The sequence below is a fragment of the Topomyia yanbarensis genome, chromosome 2 (genome assembly GCF_030247195.1).
Source record: "Topomyia yanbarensis strain Yona2022 chromosome 2, ASM3024719v1, whole genome shotgun sequence".
NCBI lineage: Eukaryota > Metazoa > Arthropoda > Insecta > Diptera > Culicidae > Topomyia > Topomyia yanbarensis.
Window position 1 is genome coordinate 229,321,130 of NC_080671.1, and position 10,092 is coordinate 229,331,221.

At 47.7% G+C, this 10,092-nt stretch overlaps 1 protein-coding gene across 11 annotated transcripts in view; it reads left to right on the forward strand.

Annotated features, from left to right (window-relative positions):
- LOC131682955 (adipokinetic hormone/corazonin-related peptide receptor variant I-like) overlaps window positions 1-10,092 on the forward strand; it is a 1,078,244-nt gene that overhangs the window by 983,931 nt on the left and 84,221 nt on the right. The gene's annotated exons all lie outside the window — the stretch shown is intronic.

A 10,092-nucleotide genomic window follows, 5' to 3' on the forward strand; every position in this document is an offset into this window, starting at 1 on the left:
TTGAATGTCGTTAAAACGTAAAAAAAGAAAATGTGACTAACATAGTCGAAATAAAAAAGGGAAAAAAGAAAAAGAAACTGATGGGATTCCATCGGCAGCGGTGGGTAGCCGCTGTAGACACAGCCACTGCCTCACACAATGTAGCAAACCCACCACGACTGTGAGAACAGTGACAATAGTCTAATAAAAATCTATCCCGGCATTCAAAAGGCATACAGAGATGAACAGCAGCAATCATCATTCAGATTGATGCTAATCGTCGACAGGTTTTCAGTGGTGATCTTGCGTGGCTTAATTTTTGCCGGTTGTCACGGTAAAGATAGATACGTCTACCTTTATCAAGGACACATGATAGTGAACTCGAGTGATTCGTAGTTATTCTGCCTAAGCTCGACCCTCATTATCAGAAGGCAAAAATTAAGCCCGCACGATATTAAGCCTGTTCTAATGACCCTGCCACTTCTAGTTTTCCGATCTGTTTACTTCACATCCTTGCTCTCACTTGAGTACTATGGCTCTAAGTTTCATAACTTTCCCTACCCAGTAATCTCTAGCTAATTGAATGTCGTTAAAACGTAAAAAAAGAAAATGTGACTTACATAGTCGAAATAAAAAAGGGAAAATATATATATATATATATATATATATATATATATATATATATATATATATATATATATATATATATATATATATATATATATATATATATATATATATATATATATATATATATATATATATATATATATATATATATATATATATATATATATATATATATATATATATATATATATATATATATATATATATATATATATATATATATATATATATATATATATATATATATATATATATATATATATATATATATATATATATATATATATATATATATATATATATATATATATTTTCCCTTTTTTATTTCGACTATGTAAGTCACATTTTCTTTTTTTACGTTTTTACGACATTCAATTAGCTAGAGATTACTGGGTAGGGAAAGTTATGAAACTTAGAGCCATAGTACTCAAGTGAGAGCAAGGATGTGAAGTAAACAGATCGGAAAACTAGAAGTGGCAGGGTCATTAGAACAGGCTTAATATCGTGCGGGCTTAATTTTTGCCTTCTGATAATGAGGGTCGAGCTTAGGCAGAATAACTACGAATCACTCGAGTTCACTATCATGTGTCCTTGATAAAGGTAGACGTATCTATCTTTACCGTGACAACCGGCAAAAATTAAGCCACGCAAGATCACCACTGAAAACCTGTCGACGATTAGCATCAATCTGAATGATGATTGCTGCTGTTCATCTCTGTATGCCTTTTGAATGCCGGGATAGATTTTTATTAGACTATTGTCACTGTTCTCACAGTCGTGGTGGGTTTGCTACATTGTGTGAGGCAGTGGCTGTGTCTACAGCGGCTACCCACCGCTGCCGATGGAATCCCATCAGTTTCTGTAGTCGAAATAAAAAAGGGAAAAAAGAAAAAGAAACTGATGGGATTCCATCGGCAGCGGTGGGTAGCCGCTGTAGACACAGCCACTGCCTCACACAATGTAGCAAACCCGCCACGACTGTGAGAACAGTGACAATAGTCTAATAAAAATCTATCCCGGCATTCAAAAGGCATACAGAGATGAACAGCAGCAATCATCATTCAGATTGATGCTAATCGTCGACAGGTTTTCAGTGGTGATCTTGCGTGGCTTAATTTTTGCCGGTTGTCACGGTAAAGATAGATACGTCTACCTTTATCAAGGACACATGATAGTGAACTCGAGTGATTCGTAGTTATTCTGCCTAAGCTCGACCCTCATTATCAGAAGGCAAAAATTAAGCCCGCACGATATTAAGCCTGTTCTAATGACCCTGCCACTTCTAGTTTTCCGATCTGTTTACTTCACATCCTTGCTCTCACTTGAGTACTATGGCTCTAAGTTTCATAACTTTCCCTACCCAGTAATCTCTAGCTAATTGAATGTCGTTAAAACGTAAAAAAAGAAAATGTGACTAACATAGTCGAAATAAAAAAGGGAAAAAGAAAAAGAAACTGATGGGATTCCATCGGCAGCGGTGAGTAGCCGCTGTAGACACAACCACTGCCTCACACAATGTAGCAAACCCACCACGACTGTGAGAACAGTGACAATAGTCTAATAAAAATCTATCCCGGCATTCAAAAGGCATACAGAGATGAACAGCAGCAATCATCATTCAGATTGATGCTAATCGTCGACAGGTTTTCAGTGGTGATCTTGCGTGGCTTAATTTTTGCCGGTTGTCACGGTAAAGATAGATACGTCTACCTTTATCAAGGACACATGATAGTGAACTCGAGTGATTCGTAGTTATTCTGCCTAAGCTCGACCCTCATTATCAGAAGGCAAAAATTAAGCCCGCACGATATTAAGCCTGTTCTAATGACCCTGCCACTTCTAGTTTTCCGATCTGTTTACTTCACATCCTTGCTCTCACTTGAGTACTATGGCTCTAAGTTTCATAACTTTCCCTACCCAGTAATCTCTAGCTAATTGAATGTCGTTAAAACGTAAAATATATATATATATATATATATATATATATATATATATATATATATATATATATATATATATATATATATATATATATATATATATATATATATATATATATATATATATATATATATATATATATATATATATATATATATATATATATATACAGGGTGCACCATCTTGTGTGACGGTATACAAACCACATCAAATGTACAATACAACAAAACCACCCTCTAGGTAGAATATCACACGGGCAAATAGCCGCTCGCACTCTGCAAATCATGCTGCATACTAGTGTTTAAACACCACGTAGACCAAGTGACCGCCTCCATGAACCACCGCACTATGTGCCCTTTTTGCTGCATTGTCCATAACCTTCTCGAGCATCTCGGGAGGTATGGCACGTATCTCAGTTCGAATGTTATCCTTAAGCTCGAGAAGGGTCTGAGGATTATTGGCGTATACTTTGCTTTTCAAATAGCCCCATAAAAAGAAGTCGGGAGGTGTTAAATCTGGAGACCACGGTGGCCAGTCAATGTCGCCTCCCTTCGACACCACACGCCCCGGGGATTTTTTTTTTTGCAAAACCCCTATTGTTTGAGCAGCCGTGTGACATGGCGCACCGTCTTGTTGGAACCAATAACCCTCAAGGCCCTTTTCGCGCATTTGTGGCCATACGTAATGAGCTAACATCCACCGATATCGCTTCCCATCGATTGGTTCATTTTCTTTGAAAAAAATGGTCCAATTATGGTTTTAGCACAAACGCCGGCCCACACCGTCACCTTTTGATCATGTAATGGCGTCTCATGAATCCGGTGTGCATTCCGTGTGGCCCAAATACGCCTATTTTGCTTATTAACTCCGCCCGACAATGTGAAATGAGCCTCGTCGGTCACCAATATTTGCTTCCAGAAATCAGGTTCAGTGGCTACCACTTGAGCGACTGTTTTGCCATATTGCATACGACGTGCATAGTCCGCTGGCAATAATCTTTGCGTTACTTGCATCTTATAAGGAAACAAGTGCAAATCATCTTTCAAGATGCGCCGCATAGTGGTACCACTGACCCCAAATTGCTGCGCGCGACAGCGATACGACTCAGTTGGATTTTGCGCGACGCTCTCTCGGACCGCGTCAACCAGTTCATTGGAACGTATTGCACGTCGATGAACGGCATGGGGACGATAGTTCACTGTGCCATGTTCAGCAAAATTTGACACCCACCGACGAATAGTCTTGGAACACGGCACTTGTTCGCCAGGGTGTTTTTCACCATATGCCCGCTGAGCTGACACAATGGAACTACCATTCGCCGCGTATAACATTACTACCTCCGCCCGCTGTTTCGATGTGAACCGAATCATTGATTGTATTGTACATTTGATGAATTTATACAACGTCACACCACCCATAGATAGATTTTTATCAAATATGCAATAAGTTTACTAACACCATTTATAATGCTAAAAATCATCACCTCCCCTACGGCCGAGTGGATCAGCCAAGGTATGGTGTATGCGTCGGCGCATCCCATCCGAGCGATACACCTATTACATTTAACATGCCCTATCATCATGCAAACAAGCTAAACGTACATGGTCGTTACGCTGTTTGTTCTGCGGGCAGATCGGCATTCTGCTTTGTGCGGCAGCAACCAACCCAATCGGGCTGGTATCGGTCTGCCTAGGCACAGGTACAGTGAGATCCATTTTCCATTCCTCTTTGTGCGGATCTTCCACATGTTCACTTGCTCCCGACGGTCGCTCTCGCAGTCGAAGATAGACGGTATCGATGTGTTTAACAATTTACCCAACTCTGGTCTATCTCTCATATTGCCATCGCTCGCAGTACATGCATAGTGCATGACTCTGCCTGTCGCTTGCAGTGCAGACCAGCGTAAGCAACTTTTTACCTACGCTGGAATTTTCAATAAGTTCGGACTGTGTCTTATGATGCCATCGCTCGCAGTAAATGCGTAGTGCATGACTCTGCCTGTTGCTTGCAGTGCAGACCAGCGTAAGCAACTTTTTACCTACGCTGAAATTTTCAATAAGTTCGGACTGTCTTTTTTTGCAATGAAGAAGACGATTGCGCTCAACCAGGGGGCCATACCGACTAAACTCCATTGGGCTCCGCCATCTATTCCCAGGAACTACCTTTCGGCATTACTCTCACTCACTCAAGCCATACATTCCTCTGCCACGCCTCGAGGTGTCTGTAGCGATAGGTACCGGCAATATACTCTAGGTTACGACCCTCCCATCTCGGCATGGACAGACCATACCTCCGTCTATCATCCGCCAAGTCGCTCACTCTACCGCCATGCATCGGCGTGGCTATCGCGGTTGCAACCGCTGTGCCACCCTTGCCTCAGCATTAGCAAACCATTCATTCATTTCTCCGCACATAACCCATTCCGCTCTAACTAACCAAACCCAAGTCAGTCATACTCCTCGCCTGCTGCTCGGCGCTCCACGCTCTCTGCAGCCTGCAGACAATCTGAGTGTTAGCAGTCGAAACTGCGTTCCACTTCTCTACCGCTTGGCACATCCCCTGTACAAGGGTATCAGGGGTTGTGTCCAAGCCGCAGACGTCTAGCATAGCACCTCTTTCGACGTCGAAGCGGGGACATACGAATAGTATGTGCTCCGCAGTTCCGTCGACACCTGGGCAGTCTGGGCAGACTGGGGCCTCAGCACGCCCAAACCTGTGGAGGTACTGTTGGACAAAGCCATGGCCTGACAGGAATTGTGTCAGGTGGAAGTGAACTTTCCCAAAGGGTCTTCCCACCCAGCTCGATATGTTAGGTATCAGCCGGTGGGTCCACCTACCTCTCGACGAGTTGTCCCATTCACGCTGCCATCTGGCGACCGAGGTCACCCTGGCACGCTCACGGACTCCCCTATTGCCACGCAATTCGAAACAATCTTCGTCTTCCCGGATGACCAGCCCGACTGGCATCATACCCGCTATCACGTAGGATGCATCGTGTGATACCGTGCGGTAGGCAGATATCACTCTGAGACACATCAAGCGATAGGTGCTCTCCAATTTGCGATGGTAACTGGTTACTTCCAGTGCCCTCGCCCAGGACGGTCCACCGTACCTAAGGATAGATACGGCGACACCGGCCAGTAGCCTACGTCTACTGGCGCACACCTTGGAGCTGTTGGACATCATCCTCGATACCCGATCAGAATGAAATAACAAGATTATAACAGAACTCAATTTTCGTAACGTATTGTGCTATGAATTTGGTCTCGTTAGTAGTTAAAATAACAGAAAATTATAACAAGAAACAACGGGAGATATAGTTTTGAAATATTTTTGTTATGTGTTTCTGATCGGGTAATGCCGCGACAGCCATCGAAGCCTTCTTGCACGCATAGTCGACATGGCTGCCGAAGGTCAGCTTGTCATCTATGATGGCCCCAAGAATCTTCAGACTCCGCTTAGAAGTTATCTCGACTTCTCCCGCTTGGATAACTGCTTGTTGTACCGACTTGCGATTATTAACAACAACCACCTCCGTCTTGTGGTGGACGAGCTCTAGGCCTCTCGCGCTCATCCATTCCGCCACTATGCTTATCGCGTGTGCTGCCGTTAGTTCTACCTCGGAGATTGACTCCCCGTAGACCGCCAGGTTGACATCATCGGCGAAACCGATGATTTTCACACCCGGAGGGAACTTTAGTCTCAGAACCCCGTCATACATAAGGTTCCATAGTACCGGGCCCAGGATTGAACCTTGCGGAACTCCTGCGGTAATAAGAACACTTTGCTGACCGGCATCGGTCTCGTATAATAGTACACGGTTCTGGAAGTAGCTTTCCAAGATCCGGTACAGGCCCACCGGCAGGCCAAGCCGGTGTAACGAGAGCGCGATGGCATCCCAGCTTGCGCTGTTGAATGCGTTCTTCACGTCAAGTGTCACTAACGCACAATATCGAATGCCCCGCCTCTTCCGTTGGATCGCTATCTCGGCAGTTCTTACCACTGAGTTGATAGCGTCCACCGTGGACTTTCCCTTTCGAAAACCGAACTGATTACTTGACAGGCCCTCCGTACCTTCTGCGTATGGAGTTAGCCCGCTCAAGCAATTTGCCTGCCGTGTCAATCAGACAGATTGGTCTGTACGCCGATGGGTCACCAGGCGGCTTCCCGGGCTTCGGCAACCGTGCCAGCTTCTGCCTTTTCCATCTATCCGGAAAACGGCACTCGTCAAGGCATCTCTGCATAGCCAACCTGAACATGTTCGGGTTCGCCATGATTGCTGCCTTGAGAGCACTGTTTGGAACTCCATCAGGCCCTGGAGCTTTATTCACCGCTAGAGAATTAGCTACTGCAAGTAGCTCTTCATTCGTCACCGGGGCCACCACGTCGTCTGTACCCGCCGTGCCTTGCGGCGCCGGGGGCCAGGGACTTATGGCTCGGGACGGGAAGAGTACTTCGATAATTCTCGCCAACCGTTCTGGCGACCTTTCGGGGGTGAGGAGCCCCTTTTGGTCTTTGCCATCACGATCCTGTAGGCATCTCCCCACGGATTCACGTTGGCCTCCTCGCACAAATTGTCAAAACACGCTCTCTTGCTGCGCCTGATGGCCTTGTTAAGGGCCGATTTCGCAGCGCGAAACACTTCACGTCGTTCCATTCTAACCTCCTCAGTGCGGGCTCGCTGCATCCTACGTCTAGCTTGTAGGCAAGCTGATCGTAGGGCTGCGATCTCTGCACTCCACCAATATACCGAACGTCTGCCATTTCTTGGCAGGGTTTTCTTCGGCATAGTGGCGTCGCACGCGCGTGATAGAACAGCTACCAGCGCATCCCCGCTTAGACTGTCGGTGTTGGCCTCCAGCCCCAGGGCCGCGGTGAAAACTTCGCTGTCGAAGTGATTGGTCTTCCACCCGCGTACCTGACAGGGATTACCTACCCTCGGATGCTGCACACCAAAGTTGATCCGGAAGCGTATTGCTAGGTGATTACTATGGGTGTAGCCCTCATCTACCCTCCAGTCCATGTTTGGGACCAGACTTGGGCTAGCAAACGTTACGTCGATCCACGACTCGACCCAATTCCTACGGAATGTGCTAGCGGAACCATCGATCATCTGGTTGAACTGTTCTATTGGCCACATAGGTGGGGCATAGCAACTACAATAGAACACACCATTGATCTTGGCAATCGCGACGCCCTCCGCAGAGAACTGTACTACCTCCTGCACCGGGAACCGTCCCGTTGTACAGATTGCCGCCATTCTAGACCCGTCCGCCACCCAGTTGCCGTTGTCGGCAGGGACGTTGTACGGGTCGGATGGAAGGGCGACATCTGTCCCCGACTCCGATACCGACTGCCACAGCAGCTGCTGAGCAGATGCGCAGTGGTTAAGATTCAGCTGTGTGACGATTGCCATTGCTTCCTCTTTCCCGCCTCCCCGAAGGGACACGCAGGTCCGCCCATAACATGGTTGCGACCCTGCTTCTTGCTAGCGCAGATGAGACACTTGGGTGCCCTCTCGCATTTCAGCGCCTTGTGTCCCTCCTCGCCGCAGCGACGACACAACTTGCTCATGTCTGGGCCCTTGCAGTCGTATGACTTATGGCCTGGCTCCAGACATTTAAAACACCGGTCCACTGAAGGCGGCTGGGATATGCTAACTGGGCATACTGACCAGCCGATCTTCAACCTCCCTTTGTCAGTTACTTTTTTGGCTTCCTCGGCCGGTAGCTTGAAGTAAGCTACCTGCGTGCCAAGCAACCGCTCCCTGATACGTACAGAGTTCTTATCGATCTCAACACCGCACTGCTGCTTAACGGCCGAGACGACGTCCTCTGCGTTTGTGATCTCGTCCAGTTGCTTACACTGGAGAGTCACTTCCGCTCCCAACGACCTCACCTGAGCGCCGTTTCCCAAGACCTCTTGGGCCAACCTCCTGTACGTTAGTCCGCTGGATTGTGCGTCACGCTTCAGCACCAAGATTATTTCGCCATCTTTGGTGCGTCTGACGCTTCGCAAATCCTGTCCTAAATTCGAGAGGCTTTCAGCCGCCCGCATCGATATTAGGACCTCCGCGTAACTGCCCCCGTTGGTTTTCACCAGCAGGGCCTCTCCTCTGTCCCTCGCCTTCTTCTTCGCGGGTCGAAGTGCCCCCGAATTCCGCTTCCGACTGACCACCTGCCATTCACCATCTTCTGCCGATGGCGCTGGCTGGCTGGTGCCAGGTCGCTCCGCTTTATGTGCCCGATTGGCGACTTTCGCCTTTTTAGGCTGAGAAGTCGCCTTCTCGGGTCGCCGCCCTGCGGGATCATTCGCACCCGGATCCGCGCCTCCCAAACGACGTTTGGCCTTATTGGTTGCACGTCGTTTGGCATTGCTCCGCGTGCCTACATTAGGCCTAGGACGCTTCGCAGTCTCACCCTCCATTAAGCGTTTGGTGGCCGATAAAGCGAAATCTATCGCCTCCTGCGCCATCGTCGCTCCGCCGTGGAAGGAGAAGGCCTCGGTTTGGATACCGCGATCGGCCTTCTCTCTTTCCGGCAACCTCTCCATGTAGGCTACTTGTTCTTGTCTTGCGATTCGAACAGCCTGACGAAGCACCAGCAGGTGTTGTTTAAGTTCCTTGCTGATGTTATTCTTCTCACTTGTGAATTCGATAATACTATCCAGCTGCCTGACCACTTCCTGCATCGCAGGTAGTGGTCCGCCAAGCGTGCTAGTAGTATTGTCTCCTACCACAACCATTTCGCCTTCGGAGCTGTTATTTGCAGCCGCCTTCGCTCCATTGTCAGCCCCTGTCGGGGGAGACCTCGCCAGACCACCTTTGGCAAAGGGGTTCAGCGTCGTAATCGCTTCCGCATCCTCATCGCATACTTTTATATTATTGTTTCTAAAAAGACTCATATTAAGACCCACGAGTTGCGCGAGAAAATAGGTCCGCCACGCCAGAGCTCCGCATTAACGTGGTAAGAGACACTTACTGTGGGTGGTGCCCAGGTACCCCACAGGCTCCGTTAACGATCGGGCATCTTTTTCACCCCCCCCCCCCCCCCGATCATTCATCCCTCGGCACGGATCGCTTCACGCCTTGGAATTGGGGTTATCCCGTTTGGTTGGCCCAAATCACCGGAACGGGAGGTCCGTAGCGCTATTTTATGCCAGCAACTACACGGCCCCCCTTCCCTGTCAGCATACGACCATAGTCCCAACGAGTTGGCTACCCGAACGTTCCTATGGCTACCCGTATCCCAGTCGGCTCCGCGGGGAGGTAGAGATAGGAGTTCCTGGGCAAGAGGCTAAGGACCACTGTAGCTAACCACCAGGTCTGTATTGCGCATTGCCCAGGCATTTGCCAGCCAAGTTCGGACTGTGTCTTATGATGCCATCGCTCGCAGTACATGCGTAGTGCATGACTCTGCCTGTCGCTTGCAGTGCAGACCAGCGTAAGGAATTTTCAATAAGTTCGGACTGTGTCTTATGATGCCATCGCTTGCAGTACATGCGTAGTGCATGACTCTGCCTGTCGCTTGCAGTGCAGACCAG